The sequence below is a fragment of the Schistocerca cancellata genome, chromosome 8, assembly GCF_023864275.1.
Source record: "Schistocerca cancellata isolate TAMUIC-IGC-003103 chromosome 8, iqSchCanc2.1, whole genome shotgun sequence".
Classification (NCBI taxonomy): Eukaryota; Metazoa; Arthropoda; class Insecta; order Orthoptera; family Acrididae; genus Schistocerca; species Schistocerca cancellata.
The window spans coordinates 234,950,263-234,973,609 of NC_064633.1; positions in this window are offsets into that span (position 1 = coordinate 234,950,263).

Genomic DNA, 23,347 nt, shown 5'->3' on the forward strand with positions numbered 1-23,347 from the left:
TAATTAGTAAATTAACATGTTTTTCAAGTACAAGTGGACATTTTTGAAATCCGAAAAATCTGGGATACACAACTATGTGTCTGAATCTCTGAATGGTTCAAATGGTTCAAATGGCTCTGAGCACTATGGGACTTAACATCTGAGGTCATCAGTCCCCTAGAACGTAGAACTACTTAAACCTAACCTAACCTAAGGATATCACACACATCCATGTCCGAGGCAGGATTCGAACCTGCGACCGTAGCAGTCACGCGGTTCCGGACTGAAGCGCCTAGAACCGCTCGGCCACCGCGGCCGGCGAATCTTTGAAATAAGAGCCAGTAAAAATGGAAACTTCTAGAAGACGAGCAGTTTGAATGAGAATAACCTTCGAAATATGATGTTTTTGGGAAAGATAAAATGCTTACTGAGACAAGGAACCGAAGGGATTTCGACTAAGTCTATCCGTATGTTCAGATTTAATTATTCGTGTACACCAAATTACATCTCTATGTGGTTTCTTTGAATCTTAAATCATGAATATTTATTATAAGAACTACTTCCATATGAGATAATTACACATTTAAGTGATAAAGCTTAGTGAATGCCAGTTTAAATAAGAAAGGATCTGTTTTACGATAGTATGATATACAAATCATTCAAAAAATTAGATACAATAAACAAAAAAGTGTTATTATTGGGAGTGGAATAAGAAGAAGTGGATGATTCCAACTATCACTATTATGGAGTGACTGGTTTTTAAGCGGCCTCTTTTGCTCTAGTTACACTTTCGTATCCAGCCATTCCACACTTATTTTTATAAATGAGCATTGATAACCATTTTCCTGTGCAGAATTAATGAAGGAATGCAAGAAAAAACAAGGTTCCAAATGATTTTTCAATTCAGTTTAAAAAAAAAATATTCTGTAACTTTGCATATCTTTAGGCCTAACACAGCATGTACGTATTCATATTTGCCGCACGGGGTAGCCGCGTGGTTATTGGGCGTCTTGCTACGGTTCGCGCGGCTCTCCCTAACGATGGTTCGAGTCCTTCCTCGGGCAAGGGTGTGTGTGTTGTCCTTAGCGTACGTTGGTTTAATTAAGTTAGATTAAGTGATGTGTAAGCCTAGGGACCCATGACCTCAACAGTTTTGTCCAATAGGAACTTACTACAAATTTCCAAATTTACCACAAATTTACAAATACCTGTTAGAGTTGTTCAAATAAGTAAAGCAATGGTTAGTTTTATATTCTGGCTGACAGAAGAGGAAATCGAATTCAGACACTGCTTTTTAAGTGTGCGAGGATGGGCATCGAAGGGTTAAGAGTTATCCTCTTAATGTACATGGCAATGTTAAATGTTTGTTCCGTATCAAATCGCTTCTGACAACTCCATTGCAGTTTCTTGTTCCACTGACTGATCACCGATTGTCTAGTCAAACCATAACGAATATCTCCCTTTTTTTCGTAGATTACAATGTATTTGCCTATGTTCAGAATGAACTGTCAGTCTTTTCAATAGGCACCGATCCTTTGCAAGTATCTTTGAATTTTGTAAAAAGTGTCAATTTTTCTAGCTTCACTGTATACGTGTGTTCTAACAGCTGTATATTGCTACAGATGTTATTATTCGCTATATCACACATATGCATATTGAACAGAACGCTATACTGCGGTTCAACGGTTCCTAACTTTGCTTCCCACGATATATAGTGTGAGTTGGGGGTTGACCTGTTTAGCATACCCCTCTGATGCTGCAGATTCAACATCTATTAATTTACAGTGACAGAAAGTTCCCCATAACTTAATGCGAATTAAAAGAATCAAGGCAACACAACGGACAATGACCTGTGTAAGGAAATTACTATGCATGACACAATTAAGCATTAAATACGGCACCCCACAAGGACACACTCATAACAGGATCCATGAAACTATGAAATACATCTAAAACATTTTATCCACTGAATCAATTAAACGAACAAGGGATTGAAAATTGATACTAAAATCTTGGTACGAGTGGGTAAAACATAATAGAAACAATGTACAACTGTTTCACGAATGTGACCAATGACTGCAGAAAAGATAATCAGTTAAAGAGAGATTACCATAAACATCAGTATTCTCACCTAATTGCATATGGTGGCTGTGAAAATTAGATCAGCAAAACAAAACACTGATCATCATCATTTATTGTACATAACAGGCCATAAAAGCCCATGACAGAAAGCAAAAGAAATATTACAAACCATAATAACACACTATACAAAGATTAATAGCACAGAGACACAGGAAGGAACATTGTCCTGATCACAGTTGCAGGTGTTTCCGGCACATGTTGTTCCACTTTCGTCTGTCCATTGCATCTTCCAGGGATGCTGTTGGTTCTACCTTCTGCAACATCCTCGTTACCCTATCTTACCACCTAGTTCTTGGACGGCTTCTTGGATGTCTTCCAATCATCTGGGAATTGAACACTCGCTTGGGGATAGATTCTCCAGCTCTTAAGACATGTCCGAACCATTGGAATCGTCATCCTCTGTTGGTCCTACCAACGTCAGCTTTCCCAAAACGTTGGTACAAGTCCTCTTTTTGCCTCCTTTCCCTTCTTCCATTTTCTCTGTTGAATGTAGGCACATAGATCTTTCTGAGCACTCTCCTTTCACGTGTTTGTGAACCGCCCTTGTTTCGTAGCCATATCACAGAACCGGTTTTACCAGTGCCATGTAAAGTTTGATCTTGCTGGTTTGTGAGAGCAAGCGAGACTTGAATAAGTTATTGATGCTAAAGAAGACACGATTACCATTAATTAATCACTGCTGAAACTCTTTGTCAACCTCGCTTTTATTAGAACCGATCCCAAGTACTTAAATTTTTCTATTCGTTCAAAATTATATCAATTTGTGTTGATAGTGGAAGGGGAATCCTGTCGGCGTGAGTTGTTCTTATATTTGGTTTTCTAGTCGTTGACAACTATTCCTAGTTTGCTTGCCTCTTTCGTAAACATTGTGGTGTCAGACACTATCATATTAAGTGAGTCTCATATAATCACCACTTCATTGGCAAAGGACAAGATTGTGTCACCTCCTTGTCATTACCAATTCCACGCCGCACCTTTTCCAATACAGTGTTGAGTAGCACTGGGGACAAAGGATCTCCTTGTCTCGAACCGTGTTGAACAGTGAAAGGCACTGACATCTTGTTTCCAAAACGTACTTGGCAGCTTGTATCTGTATAACACACTTCAATCACTTTGATGTATTTTCCTGTGATGCCCAACTCCTGCATTATCTCCCATAATACCGTCCGATTAGTGCTGTCATAGGCCTGTCGGAAATATACAAAGATGAGGTTTAATTCTCTATCAAATTCATAGAACTTTTCCATTAGCTGCCGTAGCGTAAAGATGTGATCTATGGTTGAACGTCCTGCCATGAATCCAAGGTGATAAGGCCCTATGATCTCTTGTAGAGCAGGTTTCAGGCGATTAAGTAACAGGGAGGTTAAGACTTTATAACCTACCTCAAGTAGCGACATTCCTCGATAATTCTCTACTTTTGTGGAATACAACTGCTCTCTTCCATTCAACAGCGATCTCCTCTGATGACCAGATTTTGAGAATAAGCTGTCTTATGGTCTCCAATAAACCTTTCCCTCCGTTTCTAACTAGCTCTGCACTAATACCACTACCACCTGGCGTTTTATTGTTTTTGAATGACTCTACAGTTGTTCTTACCTCTTCCACTAAATGTTCAGGTACTTCCTCTTCCTTTGTATCTAACTCCCATTCTTGTTGTATACTTCCTTCTGGAGTTTCTACATTTAGTAGTTTTCTGAAATGCTTTCCAAACTGATATGATTGCTCCATAGGAGGTACCACATTTCCTTCTTCATCTGTTAGGATTTAAGTTTGCTATTTATAATTGTCTGCCAAATTGGAAAAGGAGTGCGGTGTTTTCTTCGATTCCTTAACTGCCACCAATATTCTCTATTCCTCCTTTTAATGAGCCAGCCTGTCAGTCGTCACACTTCTGAGTATGTTTGTTGCCTGTGTATCTTATGACGGGTGATTTAACCACTCTAATCTCTTCTCCATTCAATCTTTAACAGCCGATTGGCATTCATCATCAAACCATGGTTTGTTTTTGGGCTTAGGTTGTCATCCCAGTTCTTCCTTTGCACTCTGGATAACCACTTCCTTCAATTGTGTCCATATTCCTTCTACGTTATCCGGCGCCTCTGTTTACAGAAGTCAACCAGTGACTCTATCTTGGTATCGCTGTCTTACTTGCTCATTTGAAAGTTAGTCCTTATCATGACGAACTACTCCTCTTTTCCTTTGCCATTTTGTAGAGAGTTTCAGACAGATATTCAGAACTACTAAAAAGTGATCTGAATTCATATCTGCACCACATTACTTGCTCGATGCATCCATAATGCCTTCCATCCACCAATGCACGATCAATCTGGTTTTTCGTCTTACCATTTGGTGGTATCTATGTGGCTTTAGGTCTAAGGTCAGCAAAATTTATCAATCTAACACCGTTATCGTTGGTCACTTCGTGTAGGCTATTCGCCCCTTTTGGTGAACGATATTCATTTTGTTTTCCAATTTGTGCATTGAGATCACCCAGTATTAAACGGATCGAGTCTCACGGTAGTCTGTCAATAGTGTCTTATAAATCAACATACAACTTGTTCTTTATCTCATCATTCGTGTCCTCCGATGGTGAATGACAGTTAACAACGTAAACCTTGTATGGTGATGCCTTCGGAATCATCGCAAAAATGCTATCAGTTAAAGGGATCCATTTACTAACCGCTGAGAACATCTTGTTGTGAACAGCAAATCCCACTCCAGAGGTCTAATCTGGCCGTTCCTCATAATGTTTAGTGATCTCCGACCTTTATGAATCCTTGGGGGATTCTTGTTTATGGCATAGCTGCTACGATGCACTTATAGTTGCCTAGTACTGTGTCCAATTTCTTCATTCCTCCTGCCATGATTAATCCAATATTCCAAGTTCCAATTCGCAAACCAAGCATTCCATTAATCATTCCATTTCGTCAACATTTTCATCAGTCCGGTACTTTCTTTTGCTTTTTCCTTTGATCCCATAATTTAAGGCTAGTAGGTTGTCGACCCTCCGAGCCCGAGTTCAGTGATGGGGCTGCCATCCAGGGATCTGAGCTACCAGTTTGCGATCAGAGTAGCTTTCTCCTAGGTGAGTTGCCTTCACCACGGCTCAACCCTTGGTATCCCATGCCGTTGTCCATCATTGGATCTTCCGCCTTTAAGGATGATTTCTCAAACCAAGGACATAGGCTACATTAATGCCCTAATCTCTACTCGCCCATCTGCCCTCCAAGGAGGCCGTTGGCATGGAAGATGGAGACTCCTTAACCCCCGAGTCACTCGGTCGCCAGAGCCTCGTCATTTTACAGCAGGGTGCTCCACGTGCAGGTGACGATGGCTTTTGGATGAGAATTTCTCACCCTTTATACCCCAAACAAAACCCTGATACCAGATAAATGACTTTGTGCTCACCTCATTTTCGTGGATGGAATACTTACCGTTCTACTGATGCACAAGAGCAGAAGACAGTTGCAGTAGGGGCAGAGGTTTCTAAGTTCAGCCCTGGAACCTGCGTTCTGCTGTAAGTTGGAGACATGTCGCTCTCTAGCTCTCCGGGATGACAAGGGGAAAAGTGTCTTTCTGACATCCTGAGGAGAAGTGTATTTCTCCTGTCTCCCGCAGAGATTTTATCTTTGTCAGCCAGTGCTCTTCAAAGAAACACAGCTTTCTATGCTTCGTTCACAATAGTGCGTTTCCTGCACCTTGCTAAAAAAACAGCACGTCTGAGTCGTAAAGACAGTCGCTGCTGGAGTTCATATTCCACTGGACACTGTATCTATGTTGCCTGTGATGTTCCTGGCAACCAGTTGCCACAACTCAAAAGGAAAGTTTTGTCAAATGAGAGCCACTGACCTGCGGTCGACTGGTGTGTCCTTTTCAGAATTCCTCCGTGGGTGGTCCCTCTATTCAGGTATGGAGTTTCACTCATCCCAGTGAGTTCCAGATGGCTTCATACTTACGTAAACCATCCATAAACCAATAAAGATGTAAACTGAGAGAAATAACTACTGATAGTCACTGGTATTAACATGCAGTTCATTTCTGAGTGTTCATTAATAATTCCAATCTAATGGGTCTTTATATTCTGATTTTATTTTAGCTACATGACAGTTTTGTAAAAAACAGTTACGTAACAAACTGTTTACTGGCATTCTTGAGGGCTACTACAACTAGTTAATGGACAGATGAATGAAAATCAAGCATTTAGGAAACTAACGTCGTCTAAATAAAAAACGGCCGGGGATTGGTCCCATATTGAAGAGTAAGACAAAATCCTTCCCTAGTAGTTTACATAGAGCGCCAGAGATCCGTCTCTTCCGTCGCCGCCTTTGACGGAACGTAAAAGGTGAATAAAATAAAGAGTTGCAAGCAGAGTTAAGTGTCTTCAAATGTACAGCGGGAAGTGGTAGAGGAGGAAAGGGGGCAAAAGAAGGTAAAGAAATTCGATTCTGTAAGAGCGCGAGTGCTTGATAAATAGCCGACGCATAGTAACGGGAGGTGGTGGTGGGTGTTATCTGTAACAGTCTGGGGAGCTTGACGGGACGGGCATGCCCGCGTCGGCCGATATTAACGAAAATAACATTAAGACGACGCCTGCCGCTCCATTAAGAAACCATTTCCTCGCCCACGCCAAGGGGGGCAAAGTGGTGCTGTCCAGAGCTGCCGGCTGCCAACGACGCAGCCCCATTCATCTGTGTTCCTTCCAAACGGTCGCACACGTCCAGCGCACCGCCTCCGGTGCTCCTGACGTGACGCCAAATAAATTCACATTTTGCCGCCTGCACTGCCGGCAGGGAAATTCTCAGACTAGTAACGCCCAGGACGATCAAATAAATAAACAAAGATAAATGAACATAGCTATGAGACCAGAGTGTGGTGGCAGTGGATCGACTTCAAACCTAGGCTGATGCAGAAGAGTTATTTTAAAATTCTGCTTGTGTCGAATACGAATAAGGCTGTGAGACAAATCTGCCTTGGGAAGATTCAGAGTGGGACATTAGGAAAAGAATAGAATATATAGACCTGCATGGTACAATGCTGGACCATTCCTGTTCTCATTTTGTGTGAACGACCTGACAGTTACTTAAGAGAAAACATAGACATGTTAACATCTGTGTGCTAAACGTATGGAGTTAAAACAAAATATTCTATATCCGTAAATAATTGTCAGAAATGAAGACGCCAGTTTTTAAAGGCACATATCACACGTTACTTTATGACGATGGATAAAATTTTTGATGTACTTTCTCTTGAATGTCCCTGTTGGCTCAAAGTTACAGGCCAGGCACAATCCACGTATATAACTTTTCGTTTTGACATGTTTTGCTCGACAGACGTGAACAACTTCAGAGGTTAAGGAACCAGAGCCACAAGTTAAATATATCTGGTTGTTTACAAGCCTAGCCTGTAGAGTGAAAAATGTCAATAAAGGAAACTTATTGCGATTTGCGGAAGATCTAAAATTTTAATTTCTACCTGTAGCTATTCCCTCTGTAGGTGGTGTCTACACTAGCTATCTTTGTTTACTGTTGTACGCTGGGAAATTGCCAACAGTACCTCATCGTTGCAGAAGCAGATTTACGTGTGCGTATTAATGAATGTCCTACTTCACTATCGAACGGCGCTTCGTCAAATTCTACTTTGCGAGCAATTGTTTGTCGAGTACCTTTTTAGTTCTTAGTGGCTCGAACAACCATTTTTTCATAAGTTTCTATCTACTGTGGTAAATTTCTTACAAATAGAACGGTGTCCTGGCCTTTGATAGGGTGGCTTGCGTGCCTCAGCGATATCGATAACCGGACCGTAGGTGCGATGACAACGGAAGGGTATCGGTTGAAAGGCCAAACAAACATATGGCTCCTGAAGATGGAAGGCAGTCTTTTCCATAGTTGTAGGGGAAACAGTCAGTATGACTGATTAATCTGACCTTGTATCATCAAACAGAATATCCTTTCTGTACTGGTTCTGTGAACGGCGGAAAGTAAGCAATTTTTGCCGAGGCCAAGCAACTCTACTGAATGGTTAAATGATGATGGCATTCTCTTAGTAAAATATTCCGGTTTTAAAATAGTCCCCCAATCGGATCTCCGGTCGGGGAGTACTCAAGGGAACATCGTCATCAGGAAAAAGAAAACTGGCGTTCTATAATTCGCGGCACGGTTATTTTAAATCACTTAATCTGGCTGGTAGGTTAGAAAACTAAAAAAATAATTGGTAGTCAACTTCAATAATAATTTCTTGGCTCCTCTTATAAATAGTTTATATAGCGATCTGTTTCATAGCCAAGAAGCCATATTGTCGGGTAAGATATCTTAAATCATTACGGGCAACTTGCAACATGGAATGCATCGAACATTTCTTGCCAATGAATAAATGAAGCAATTAGTCAATACAAGGAATGTTCGGTCTCGTCTACATTGCAAGTTTAATGTCATGTACTAAAATTTAACCAAATAATCTGGGTTTCAGGCTACGAAACCGGCCGTTAAATAAATTAAAGACCAGCAAAGCGATAATTATTCAAGATGTCTTTTTACGGCTGTGGTTCTCCCTCGTACAAGATAGTGTCTGAAAATGAATAAAGTTAGATATAGTGGGGATTAGTGAAGTTCGCTGGCAGGAGAAGCAGGCCTTCTGCTCAGATGAATATTCGGTAATAAATACAAAATCAAATATGGTAAGGCAGGATTAGGTTAAATAATGAATAGGAATGCGGGTGAACTACTACGAACAGCCTTATCGTAACCAAGATAAGGTACTAAGCCCAGACCCACCCAATAGTACTAGTTTATATGCCAACTAGCTCTGCAGATGATGATGAGACTGAAATAATGTACGATGAGAAGAAAGAAAGTATTCTGCTAGTTAAGGGACACGAAGATTTAATTGTGATGGGGGTCTGGAATTTGACAGTAGAAAAGGAAAGATGAACGAAGAAGCCATGTGGTAACATTTGGCGTAGAGCATAATTTAATCCTCGCTCCTTCAGTCTTCTGACTGGTTTGACCACCATGAATTCCTCATCTGTGCCAACCTCTCCATCTCAGAGTAGCGCTTGCAGCCTGCGTCCTCAATTATTTGCTGGATGTATTCGACTTTCTGTCTTCTTTTACAGTTTTTGCACTCTACATCTCCCTCTACTACGATGGAAGTCATTCCCTGATGTATTAACAAATGTCCTATCATCCTGTCTCTTCTTCTTGTCAGTGTTTTCCACATATTTCTTTCCTCTCCGATTCTGTGCAGAACCTCCTCATTCCTTACCTTATCAATCTATCTAATTTTCAACATTCGTCGGTAGGACCACATCTCAGTTGCTTCGATTCTCTTCTGTTTCGCTTTCCTACAGTCCATGTTTTGCTACCATACAATGCTGTGCTCCAAACGAACATTCTCAAACATTTCTTCCTCAAATTCAGACCTATGTTAGATATTAGTAGACATCTTTTCGCCAGGAATGCCCTTTTGACAGTGCTAGTTTGCTTTTGATGTTCTCCTTGCTCCCTTCGTCATTGGTCATATTGTTGCCTAGGTGGTATAGTTCCTCAACTTCATCAGCTTCGTGACCATTAATCCTGATGGTTTCTTGCTGTTCTCGTATCTGCTATTTGTCATTACTTTCGCCTTTCTTCGATTTACTCTCAGTCCATTCCGTACTCAATGGACTATTCATTTCATTCAGCAGATCATGTAATTCCGTTTCACTCAGAATGGCAGTCCTGAATATTGTGTATGTCGAAGAGACATGGAGACACCGGCAGATTTCAGATTGAATATATATTAGTATGTCGATATTAGGAAACGAGATTGTAATTTTCAAGATATTTCTAGGGGTAAATGTGAAATCTCACGACAATTTATTGGTTACGAACGGTAGAATAACACTCAAGAAGTTGGGAAAAGGCAGGAAATTAAGAAGATGGGTCGAAAGAGCGAGAGTTGTTGAGAGTTTCAGAGGGAGCATTAGGCAACAATTGACTGGAACTGCGGAAAAGAATACAAGAGAAGACGAATGAGTAGCTTTCAGACATGGAATTCAGAAGGCAGCAAATGTGTTAAAAGACCATTCCTAGCAGAAATACTTGGATGTAACATAAGATAATGTATTCCATTGAAGAAAGGAGAAAATATAAAAATATAGCAAATGAAACATACGAAAGGAAAAACAAACGTGTAAAAATGAGATTGAAAAGAAGTGCAAAATGGGTGAGCAGTAAGGCTAGTGGGCAAATGTAAGGATTTAGAAGCATATTTCAACAGGGGAAAGATAGATACCACCTACAGGGAAATTGTCGGCAGAAAAGAAGCAGCTTTAGTCATGTCAAGAGCTCAGACAGAATATCAGTAGTAAGCAAAGAAAGCAAAGCTGAAAAGTAGAAAAAGTACATATAGGTTCTATACAAGGGAAAGCAATATTATAGAAAAGACAGAGGACATAGATGAGATGGTAGACATGGATACTTCAAGTGGTGACTGAGCTCTGAAAGATCTAAGTCGAAACAAGGCCCCTGAAGTAGACTACACTTCCGTAAGAACTGCTGATATCCTTGGGATAGCCAAACACCAAACGATTATACCACCTGGTGTGCGAGATGGATGAGACAGGTGAAATACCGTCAGACTTCAAGAAGAATGTAATGATTCCCGTTCCAAAGAAAGCAGGTGATGACAGATGTCAATACTACCGAATAACTCAGGGTTGCAAAAAGCCAACACGAATTCCTTACAGAAGAATGGAAAAACTACTAGAAACCTACCTCAGGGAAGGTCAGTTTGAAATCCGGAGAGAAGTAAAAACAGACGAGGCAATACTGACTCTACGATTTCTCTTAGAAAACAGGTTGACGAAAGGCCAGTTGCTATTTATAGCATTTGCAGAGTTAGAGACATCTTTTGACAGTGTTGACTGGGAGACCCTTTGAAATTCTAAGCACGGATAAAACACACGGCCAAAGGTTATGTACAGCTTGTACAGAAATTATATGGGAGTTATAAGTGTCGAGGAGCATGAAAGGGAAGCACTAGCTGAGAAGTGAGTGAGATAGGAGTGTAGTCTGTCCCCAATGTTGTTAAACATGTTCGTCGACCAAGCAGTAAAGAAAAACCAAGTAAAATTAGAAGTAGGAATTAAAGCTCAGAGAAAGAAATAAAAACTTTGAGGTTTGCCAGTGGCATTATAATTGTGTTAGAGAGAGCAAAGGACTTGGAAGAGTAGCCAAATGTAGTGCAGAGTCTCTTGAAAGGAGGACATAAGATGAACATCAACAAAACCCAAACAAGGATAATGGGGTGTAATCACTTTAAACCAGATTATGCTGAGGGAATTATATTAGGAAACGAGACCCTTGAAGTAGTAGATGAGTTTTGGTATTTGGTCAGCAAAATGACTGATGATGGCCGAAGTAGAGAGGATACAAAATGTAGACTGCCAATGGCAAGAAACACGTTCGTAAACAATTAAAATTTGTTAACACCGAATATAGTTTTAAACCTTAGTAAGTCTTTCCTGAACGCAATAGTCTGAGGTGTTGGACGTGTCCGAAAGAACAGACACCACGCGATATCCACACCAATGATACAAATAAATTATGTGAATTAAAAGTAGATGGGGAAGAAAGGAGAAGAATTGAACTAATGTTAACAACTACATCTATATTTAATGCGTAATCAGCTGCGACGAGTGAAAATGTGTGCCAGACCAGGACTCGAACCAGAAATCTCCAGTTTACTAGGCAGTTGAGTTAAACACTGCGCCACACGAACACACTGTTTATCACAAATACAAGGACCATCTAGAATGTTCCCGGCCGAGTCACGTTTCCACCTAATGGTCCTTATCCACAGTCCCCATCCGTGTCCACCATGCTCGCTATTTTTAGCCCGTTTCATGTTGAACATAAAAGTGCATCCACACTGAACTTTGTCGATTCACTGCATATCAATGGACTATTCTATGATAGTATTCCATGTATTACCCAACTGGAAACCTTCGACCCAGTTGATAAGATGGTTTTATTTTTCCATTTAGTTTATCAGCAACAAGTACAGAACGGGCGTTTCTCACTTTCAGAAAACAAGAGGTACACAGTTTCCTCAGTTGTTATTTGAAGGGTAAAGGGAAATACAGAGTGATTCAAAAAGAATACCACAACTTTAAAAATGTGTATTTAATGAAAGAAACATAATATAACCTTCTGTTATACATCATTACAAAGAGTATTTAAAAAGTTTTTTTTCACTCAAAAACAAGTTCAGATATGTTCAATATGGCCACCTCCAGACACTCGTGCAATATCAACCCGATACTCCAACTCGTTCCACACTCTCTGTAGCATATCAGGCGTAACAGTTTGGATAGCTGCTGTTATTTCCCGTTTCAAATCATCAATGGTGGCTGGGAGAGGTGGCCGAAACACCATATCCTTAACATACCCCCATAAAAAAAATCGCAGGGGGTAAGATCAGGGCTTCTTGGAGGCCAGTGATGAAGTGCTCTGTCACGGGCTGCCTGGCGGCCGATCCATCGCCTCGGGTAGTTGACGTTCAGGTAGTTACAGACAGATAAGTGCCAATGTGGTGGCGCTCCATCCTGCTGAAATATGAATTGTTGTGCTTCTTGTTCGAGCCGAGGGAACAGCCAATTCTCTAACATCTCCAGATACTGAGCTACATTTTCAACACTCGTTCTCGGCCGTCCAGAACTTTTCCCTTTGCACAAACACCCATTCTCTGTAAACTGTTTATACCAACGTTTAATACACCACCTATCAGGAGGTTTAACACCATACTTCGTTCGAAATGCACGCTGAACAACTGTCGTCGATTCACTTCTGCCGTACTCAATAACACAAAAAGCTTTCTGTTGAGCGGTCGCCATCTTAGCATCAACTGACGCTGACGCCTAGTCAACAGCGCCTCAAGCGAACAAATGTACAACTAAATGAAACTTTATAGCTTCCTTAATTCGCCGACAGATAGTGCTTAGCTCTGCCTTTTGTCGTTGCAGAGTTTTAAATTCGTAAAGTTGTGGTATTCTTTTTGAATCACCCTGTATAACCATAACCCATATTAGCCATACATGCAGATATTGTGTCGGGAAACTTTAAGAAATATATCATACAAAAGTTAGTGACAGTTTATTAGTAATGCAAGTTGTAAACACTGTTCGAAGACTGAAACACACAAATCAATAGAAAAAATTCGAACCTGGATTTAATAATGTACGAATGTTCATATTAGGCTGGTGCAGTATTAAGCAGCATTTTTCCACAAGCTTAGGACTTAAGTCCTCAATAACAAATTCTCCTTCACTATCTATGACAGTCCACCAACGCTGGGGTAACTTTGCCATTCTGTTGTTTTGAGGCGAACAGCTCGTCAAGCCATATTTGGATAGCATTTTCATCCGGAGTAGAAGTTCCTCAAAGGATGATCGATAGAGACCCGGACAAGGTGAAAATCTGACGGTGGAAGATCGAGCGAATAAGTTGGGAGCGGAATGACTTCACAACCCAACCTCTGTATGATGTTTTTCGTCTGTCTAGTAGAATATGGGCGGGCATTATCATGGAGTAGCATCACTTCACACATGCTTCCTGGTTGTTGTTCTTGGACTGTATCTGCTAGATGTCTCAGTTGTTGACAATAAATGTCAGCAGTGACGGTTACACCTCGTGGACGCAATCTGTAGCACACCAGACCGTCGCTATTCCACCAGATGCGTAACATTACTGAGCCGTGGCAGACTGGCGCCAGCACCGGGTACGCTCGTTATACCGTTGGGATCGATTTTGGAGGTTATATGTGATATCTGGATACCGTGTGGCTTTCATCCGGGTTGGCGGGCTTGAAGAGTCGGCCGTCAGCTTTCGAAAGGGAAAACATTGAGAGACTTGTGACGTCTCCGGAGAAAGGAGTGTCGACTGCGACCGGGTGTGCCCTATCAGCGTGATATGCCGCGGAGTTGTATTGGTCGGGAAGTCTGTGTTGTGGGGCAGCTCCGAGGTATAAGTTTCATCATTTCTATCAAGGGAAAGGTCCCTGAAGTAACGTGGTTAAGCTGCTTGAGCCGCAGGGTTGTGCTGTGTGCAAATATAAAGGTATGTTGGCCGTTAGTGTATGTGGCTGAGCGACGTGTAAAGAGGCGTTTCACTCGCCGTTAATCGAAAAGTATGAGGAAGAGCTCCGTGTGAGCTGGTTAAATGTTGGCTCCGCAGGGAAGTCTTAGTTATAGCTCACTGTTTGTTTTCTAATTAATTATTAAGGGTATTAAGTGATTGAAAACTTCACCTATGTCAGGGGCGGGCAAACGTTGCACGCGGCTCGACAGCGCATAGCGTTGCACGTGTGCTGCTCGCGTGCAGGCGTCGAATGGGGCGGTGGCGACAGCCGGCAGGTTGCGGCAGTGTAGTACAAGCCTAAGCCGCGGACGTTGATGCGAAGCGACCACTACGTAGTGAACGTTGTATTTCAAGAACCGGAAAACGCAGAGTGAATCAAGGAAACGGAGACGTGGAGATTTGCTATCTTTTAAAAAGTAATGGGAGAATCATTTTTTCTTTGTGCAAAGACGTGAAAATTCGAAATGTTTACTATGTGGCAGTATTCTCGCTGGTCAGCGGAAGTGTAGTATTGAAGGCCATTATAATAAATTTCACAAGGACGAGTACAATTTATTGTCGGATTCTGAGCGGATGGGGAAATTGACTGAGCTTAAGGAGAGCGACCTGACGATATTAGATGCATCTGTCCTAGTTGCCGTTGTCACGAGAGATCTGCGACTTTCTCTCGTCATGTCTCTCATCTAACTGATTTAACATTTTACGGAGCACTGTTTTCAATTTTTCAGGACGACAACAATAAAAGCCCAGCGGTACGTGCAAGCTATAAAATTGCGCTTAATATAGTGAGAGCTGGAAAACCATTTGCTGAATTAATAAGCCTCGGTTAAGAGCAAACATAAGTGATGAAAATTTACGTAACTGTTTGCGTTTGTCTGTATGCAGAAATTTTGTTCCAGATATTAAACGTATTGTAAACTCCACCTGTGATAATTAAATAAAACGTATCGTAGTTAATAGGTACTCTTTCAAACCATGATTTATTTCAAGCACTCCTGCTAACCTTATTCCATCATTCAATAAAGCAAGCTAGAAAAACAAAACGCATTACAGAGGAAGGAGTGGCCATAAGGTATGGTGGGGAGGGGAGGTAAGCGGGCGACCAGCTTACCCCTGTGTGCACGCGGAACACCTGTTAACTGCACGCGTGCAAGTGCACCGCACACGTGCCGGATTCCTGCCCACCCCTGACCTAAGTGATATTAGTATTATTGGAGAACCGTCCTCAAATGGTTTCAATTTAAAGGTCAGTGATTGCTGTGGACGGAACATTTTGTAGACTTATGCACGTATGTCTGGTGCAAGCATTCTGCCCTGTATTTTTGTGTGCGTTTCAGAGAGTTACAATTGTAATGTGTTTGTCAAAAGCTGCTGTAAATGTCAACGCCTTGGCGGGGAGTGAAGTGTAACCCGCAACCGAGGTCCTGCGGTGTTCACGTAGTCCTGCCACCTCTGGATTGCTTTGGGCGAAGACCCCATACCAAAAATTTAGTATATCTTACCTTTCCACCAAGGCAGGTAAAACGCTTTTTGGAATTTTATTGTGATTTTCAGATGTTTAAACAAACGTTTTTTTGGGTTAGATAAAGATAGATCTGCAACTAAGGAAACGTTAGCAAATACAGCAGGAGTGAAGTAATTAAATTCTCTCTACCCATTGTCATGTAATTTTGGGCTAATTGCAGTGATCTGCCTCTGTAGTAATAGACAGTCCACAGTGATTGTTGAGTCGATGTCACATCTCTATTTAAGTTACAGTGTGTAATCACGTAAAGTGTAATCAGTTTCGTGGCAGTCTTTCTTGCTTCTGTTACATATCCAAGTTCTAGTGAAATGTGGTTAACCACATGAGTTTTAAGTGTTGTTTGGGCCGTGTTGGGCCGTGTAGTAATCAAATGCAATTAACTGGCTGACCCACTCTGATAGGAACTGTACTGCCAATTGTAAGCTTTTGTTAAATGTGGCGAAGCCACGGCAATACTGTGTTGGCTAGTTGTTTCTTAACTCATTTCATATGCATTTTATGGTTATACATGTTGGGTTCTGATAACTTGTTTCAGTAGGAACTAATACTAAGTAACTGCTGCATTGTACTGACGATAGTGGGTAGTTATCTGAAGCAGCCTTATATTAATGAAATAAGTATGTGTAAATCAAAGTATGACTGCCAGCCATGATTCGCCATCCCGTTTCCCGTCCTGGTAATAGTTGTGATACGGGTTGTGCAAGGTCGTATTAAAGGAGCCACATACCAATTAGTTTTATGGATACGCGCAGGTCTTCGTGCGGGGAGATGCTGCTTTAATTGGACTCAACCATTCCTTTCTTTTCCTTATGTTAGCATAAATAAACCCTTTCTCGTCACCTGCAATAGTAAAGGATAGGGATGGTAAACTATGTAGTCAAAAGTATCAGAAAACCTGGCTGAAAATGACTTACAAGTTCGTGACACCCTCCATCGGTAATGCTGGAATTCAATATGGTGTTGACCCACCATTAGCCTTGATGACAGCTTCCACTCCCACAGGCATACGTTCAATCAGGTGCTGTAAGGTTTATTGGTGAATGGCTGCCCATTCTTCACGGAGTGCTACACTAAGGAGAGGTATCGATGTCGGTAGGTGAGGACTGGCGCGAAATTGGCGTCCCAGAATATCCCAAAGGTGGCTGATAGGATTCAGGTCAGGACTCCGTGCAGGGAAATTCATTAAAGGGATGTTACTGTCGCGTAACCACTTCGCCACAGGCCGTGGATTATAACAGGTGCTTGATCGTGTTGAAAGATGAAATCGTCTTCCCCGAATTGCTCTTCAATAGTAGGAAGCAAGATGGTTCTTAAAACAGCAATGTAGGCCACTGTTGTGACAGTGCCACGCAAAACAACAAGGGGTGCAAGCCCCCTCCTTGAAAAACATGACCACACCATTACACCACTGCCTCCGAATTTGGCAGTTAGCACTACACACGCTGGCAGATGACATTCACCGCGCCTTCGCCGTACCCACACTCTGCCATCTGATCGCCACATTGTGTACCGTGATTCGTCACTCCACACAACGTCTATCCACTGTTCAATCATCCAATGTTTACGCTCCTTACACCAAGCGAGGCGTCGTTTGGCATTTACCAGTGTGATGTGTGACTTATCAGCAGCCGCTCGACCATGAAATCCAAGTTTTCTCACCAACCGCCTAACTGTCATAGTACTTGCAGTAGATCCTGATGCAGTTTGGAATTCCTGAGTGATGGTCTGGATGTTGTCTGCCGATTACACATTACGATCCCCTTCGACGTCGGCGGTCTCTGTCAGTCAACAGACGAGGTCGGCCTGTACGATTTTGTGCTGTACGTGTCCCTTCACGTTTCCACTTCACTATCACATCGTGAACAGTGGACCCAGGGATGTTTAGGAGTGTGGAAATCTCGTCTCGCGTACTGACGTATGACACAAGTGACATCCAATCACATGACTACGTTCGAAGTCCGTGAGTTCCGCGGTGCGCCCCATTTTGCTCTCTCACGATGTGTAATGACTACTGAGGTTGCTGATATGGAGTAACTGGCAGTGGGTGGCAGCACAATGCACTTAATATGAGAAACGTATTTTTTGGGGTGTCCGGATACTTTTGATCACATAGTGTATGTGTTGTTGACAAGCTAATTGACAACGAGCATGTACAGATGTATTTACGACCACCCGACTATTTTTGTGGTATTGGCTTAGAGAATGCAGTCCCCGTTCATCCGATTTTTGAATCTTCCCCATTGTATGTAAATGTCACACACTGGTGGAGCGATCACAGTTCATCACATTTGCCAGTTCTAGAGTACATTCTTGTGAATCATTGTGGATGAATTGTGAAGTTATATGTCCACAACAGTCTCTTAAAAAAGTTGGTCCTGTAGAGAGTTTAGGAGTGGCCAACGTTTCGCGTATATTAAAAGTTATTACGTCCCTACATTTATCAAAAACAGCCTGCTCTGTTTGCATTTTTATATTACCTTGCCTGCCTAGGCTTTTCTCAGATGTAACTGCTTCCATGCATCTGGTCCTTTTAACTTTTCCAGTTCGTTTTTCGCATTTATGAGTTCCATACTATTTGAGTCACACTTTGGGCAAGTATCTGAGGAATGAAGTTTGAATGAAATATTGAAATCTCCAGTTATAGTGCTGTGATACTTATTGAAATTATCAAACTTTGCTTTGATGTCAAGACAGTATTCACCTTTATAATCGATAACAAGTTTGGATGAAATATTCCGTCGACGCATATAATCTATTACCATTATCCACTCTACTTTAAAGAATTTTGTATTTCAGAATACCTTCTATATGTTTCTTAGCTAATTTCACGTCTTCCTGAGAGTACTGTACAGCCGGCCTTTGTGGCCCAGCGATTCTAGGCGCTTCAGTCCGGAACCGCGCTGCTGCTACGGTCGCAGGTTCGAATCCTGCATCGGGCATGGATGTGTGGCATGTCCTTAGGTTTGTTAGGTTGAGTAGTTCTAAGTCTAGGGGACTGATGACCTCAGATATTTAGTCCCATAGTGATTAGAGCCATTTCAACCATATGAAGTACTGTATATTTTCTACTCTGAATCTGTTGTGCTACAAAGCATGGATGCTTAAAAGTGCACCTTTAGAGACATTCATATTTCATAACTCCACATCGCTCACTGTTACGTCAGTTATTCTCATTGCTGTGTATCTTCTTTTTATGGGTTCCAGCTGCATCGAACCAAATCAGTAAGAATTGTGGCTACTGAAGTCTCCATTTTCCCAAAACGATATTTTATATTCTGTACAAACTTCTTCCCAATCCGTTCAAAACATATTTTTGGACATTTACACAAAGCACCGTCTAAATTTACCTTTATTTGTAGTGTATTCTACTCCACCATTCCTCCCAGGTTTCTGCCGTTGTTCTTTGTTTACTTCCTATATTCTTCTCTTGAAGTTTCAGTACGAAGTCTTTATTCCCAGGGAGTCAATTTCTTGCGGTACTTTTCATTCTGCTAAAAAATTAACTGTAAGTAACTTTAAAAACAGGTCTGTTAAATCAATACTATGGCAACCTCATCAATAAAATGATGAATAAATTGGTAACCAACAAGAACGTGTGTACTTCTATTTCTAAATATTGCGTGTACATTAAAAGGTACACTGAAGCCCCAAAGAAATTGGTATGGGCATGCGTTTTCAAGTACAGAGTTGTACAAACAGGAAAAATATGGTGCAACGGTCATCAACGCCTACATAAAACAAGTGCCTGGCGCAGTTGTTACATTGGTTACTGCAGCTACAATGGCAGCCTATCATGATTTATGTGGGTTTGACCGTGGTGTTACAGTCGGCGCACGAACGATAGGACACAGCATCCCCGAGGTAGCGGTGAAGTTGGAATTTTCAAGTACGACCATTTCACGAGTGTACCTTGAATATCAGGAATCCGGTAAAACATCGAATCTCCAACGACGCTGCGGCCGGAAAAAGATCATGCAAGAACGGAACCAACGACGACTAAAGAGAATCGTTGAACGTCACAGAAGTGCAATACTTCCGCAAATTTCAGCAGATTTCAAAGCTGGGCCATCAACAAGTGTCAGCACGCAACTAAACATAATCTATATGGGCTTTCGGAGCCCAAGGCTCACTATCGTGGACTTTATGACTGCACAACACAAAGCTGTACGCCTCGCCTGGGCCCGTCAACACCGACATTGGACTTTTGACGACTGGAAACATGTTTCCTGGTCGGACGAGTCCCGTTCCAAATTGTATCGAGCGGGTGGACGTGCACGGGTATGAAGACAACCTCATGAATCCATGGACCCTGCATGTCAGCAGGGGACTGTTCAAGCTGGTGGAGGCTCTGTAATTGTGTGAGGCGTGTGCAATTGGAATGATACGGGACCTCTGATACATCTAGATACGACTCTGACAGGTGACACATACATAAGCATCCTGTCTGATCACCTGTATCCACGCATGTCCATTGTGTATTCCAACGGACTTGGGAAATTCCAGCAGAACAATGAGACACCCCACACGTTCAGATTAGCTACAGAGTGGCTCCAAGAACACTCTTCTGAGTTTAAACCCTTCCGTCTGGCACCAAACTCCGGAGACATGAGCATTGTTGAGTATATCTGGGATGCCTAGCAACGTGCTGTTCAGTAGAGATCTCCACGCTCTCGCACTCTTACGAATTTATGGACAACCCTGCAGGATTCATGGTGTCAGTTCCCTCCAGCATTATTTCAGACGTTAGTCGAGTCCATTGCATGTCATGCTGTGGCTCTTCTGCTTGTTCGCGGGGGCCCTACCAGTTTCTTTGGCTCTTCAGTGTACACTGACTGGGTTACAGTATCAATACCTTGTAAGACAGTTGAATACAGAAATTTAAAAAAAAAATGCCATACCGAGCCCCCACTGAGATAATGGTAATCAACAAATAAGAACATGATATGGAAAACAATACTAACGTCTACTGTACTAGAATTAATACAATATTAGCAATATCTTCCATCACCTTGTTTAAACTGAGGTCTGGATAATTGAAGTCGTCATAAAAACAGTCAGAATCATGGGAATCACCACAAAATTAACTTAAAATTGCGGAAGTATCATAACCTCCGTTCCTGCAGTCCGCTGCTGCCTCCATTTTGAATTTTTGGGTTGATACTGCCTTGCACCAGATGTGTCCGTTCCCATAGAAACAAACCTACAATGTGCTGCTATCTTCTCATCAATAAGATGAAATCGTAGCACCAGCTCTCATAGATCAGAGTTAACACTATCTTACTCTACTTTTTTTGAAAAATTTTCAGGGTTACCATTACCTTCATCTAAGTTAGTAAAAATATTATTGATTAGTGTGAATCTTCAGGTTTTGGGGGCGCAAAGACAGTTCCATTAAATTTCTGGTGTGCAGCCGGAAGATGAAGGACAATTCTTGCGGCTGCACACCCGAAACGTAATGGAACATTCTTGACTAAGTTCGCTAATTCTGTGTCTCGGTATTTTATGCAGACATCTTAACTGGAATCTTGATGAGTGTGACTACTATACATATTTTCACTGAACGAGATATTGTAATGATCTGTTTTCATGGGCGATACTTCAGCTATTACTAACGTCACATTTGTCCTCAAGCTGAAGGTCCGCTTCAATTCTCACCACGTTGTGTACCACTTACAAAGTTTCTAGCAATGTTTTTCACGTCGCACTTTTCTTCTCCCAAATGTCATCTAGCCCCTATGCACTATTTTCACTTTGGGATCTCACAGTAACGTTGTAATGTAACTAAATCACAGAATAACGCCATGTAAACATAAGTTGCCTTGTCGGTGGTGCTTCCAGTTAAAGGTCTTATAATGAGTAGCTCATGCGCAAATACACACATCAAAAAAGGTTTTGCATCACCTGGGTTCCGACAGCTCCTGAACCTGTACAGGAAACTGGAATAGACATCAACATAAACATCATTTCCGCCCTATTTATTGCATGTTGTACCACCATATAGCGAGATCTTCAGAGGTGTTGGTCCAGATTTCTGTACACACCGGTACCTATAAGACCCAGTAGCATGTGCTTTCGCATTGCTAAATGCCTGCATTCGTCGTGGCATGCTATCCACAAGTTCATCAAGGCATTGTTGGTCCAGATTGTCCCACTCCTCAACGGCGATTCGGCGTAGATCCCTAAGAGTGTTTGGTGGGTCACTTCGTACAAACAGCCCTTTTCAGTGTATCCCAGGCACGTACGATGGGGTTCATGTCTGGAGAACATGCTTGACACTCTAGTCGAGCGATGTCGATATTCTGATGGAAGTCATTCTTTTACTTTGTATTTGCGAACTGCATAGATTAGGAGAACTTGCAGTGTTCCCTAAGCAGTGTTTCTCATAAATGAAGTACCTTCCCACAGTGTTACCAGGATATTCTTCATTAAATTGGGCTTCTAGAGAGCTTTACGTTTCAGTATTTTAGGTGACGTTGTGTCGTTGTATTGCAACAGTTTACAGTTAAAATTAAGAGAATTTTTCTTCCACTCCATCAGGCCGCGTGGCACAGCAACAGTATGTAGAACACTTGGATCAGAAAGTCTTAGTTGCAGCTTGTTATTTTACTAGCAACGTGTTTCGGCCGTGGGGCCCTCTTCATGCTACCTTAAAAATTTCCTTTTACGACATATTAAAACCAATAAAACAGCTATGTACTGGACTGAAGCACGCGTCGAATTAGTTTCGACTGGTGCTTTAGTCTAGCACAGAGTTCTTTTACTGATTCCAGTGTGTTGTAAAAAGGAAAGTGTTACGATTGTCTAAAGATGTCCCTTGAAGGCGAAACGTGTTGTTAATACAAGAACAAACAACCAATAACGTTTTTAATTCCCATTTTAAAAGACGTGAGATTCGCTTCGTTGAAAACTTATTCTCTGCATTTTTGCAGTTTAACGCATTGTGTGTTGAGATCTTAGAGTAAGCAAATGACTTATCAAAATCGTACGTGGTATTAACCTCAGAACCAAACTACTGTCTTACAACTGAAAATTGAACCTGGTTAGGCGACTCTTTACAAATAAACACAGTTCAGTGTAACTGCATTTCTCATTTTTTTGTGTCGTTCTGATGGCATTCTGCTGCAATATGGCGGACAAAACTTATGGTCATTCGGCTTGTATACAGATGTTGTGATGAGGTGCTTAATTATGCATGACGGGCACTGGAACTCGCTCGTTCAGAAAGCATTTTATGATGTCGCAAGTAAAGTCGGGCTATATACCACATGTACTAGACAGACACATACAACATGTACATTTTACGCCGATCCTACTAGGATATTGTAACGCAAACAGTTAATGTCGACCCGCATCCAGGATCTTGCTTCTTGAATCTTATGATGTCTTTAAATTAAGATGGCATAATGAGACACATCTTAGAATGAAAATCATTTGTAGCATCCACCCTCAGTCCCATTTTTTGTTTGCTTGAACTTTAAACAATGGCGGCAGCTTAGCATCGCATGGGACTTGCTTACAATTTTTTCTTCTAATATCTGATTGTATGTTGGGGGACTTAATGAGGCTGTGTGTAAGATATTTCTGT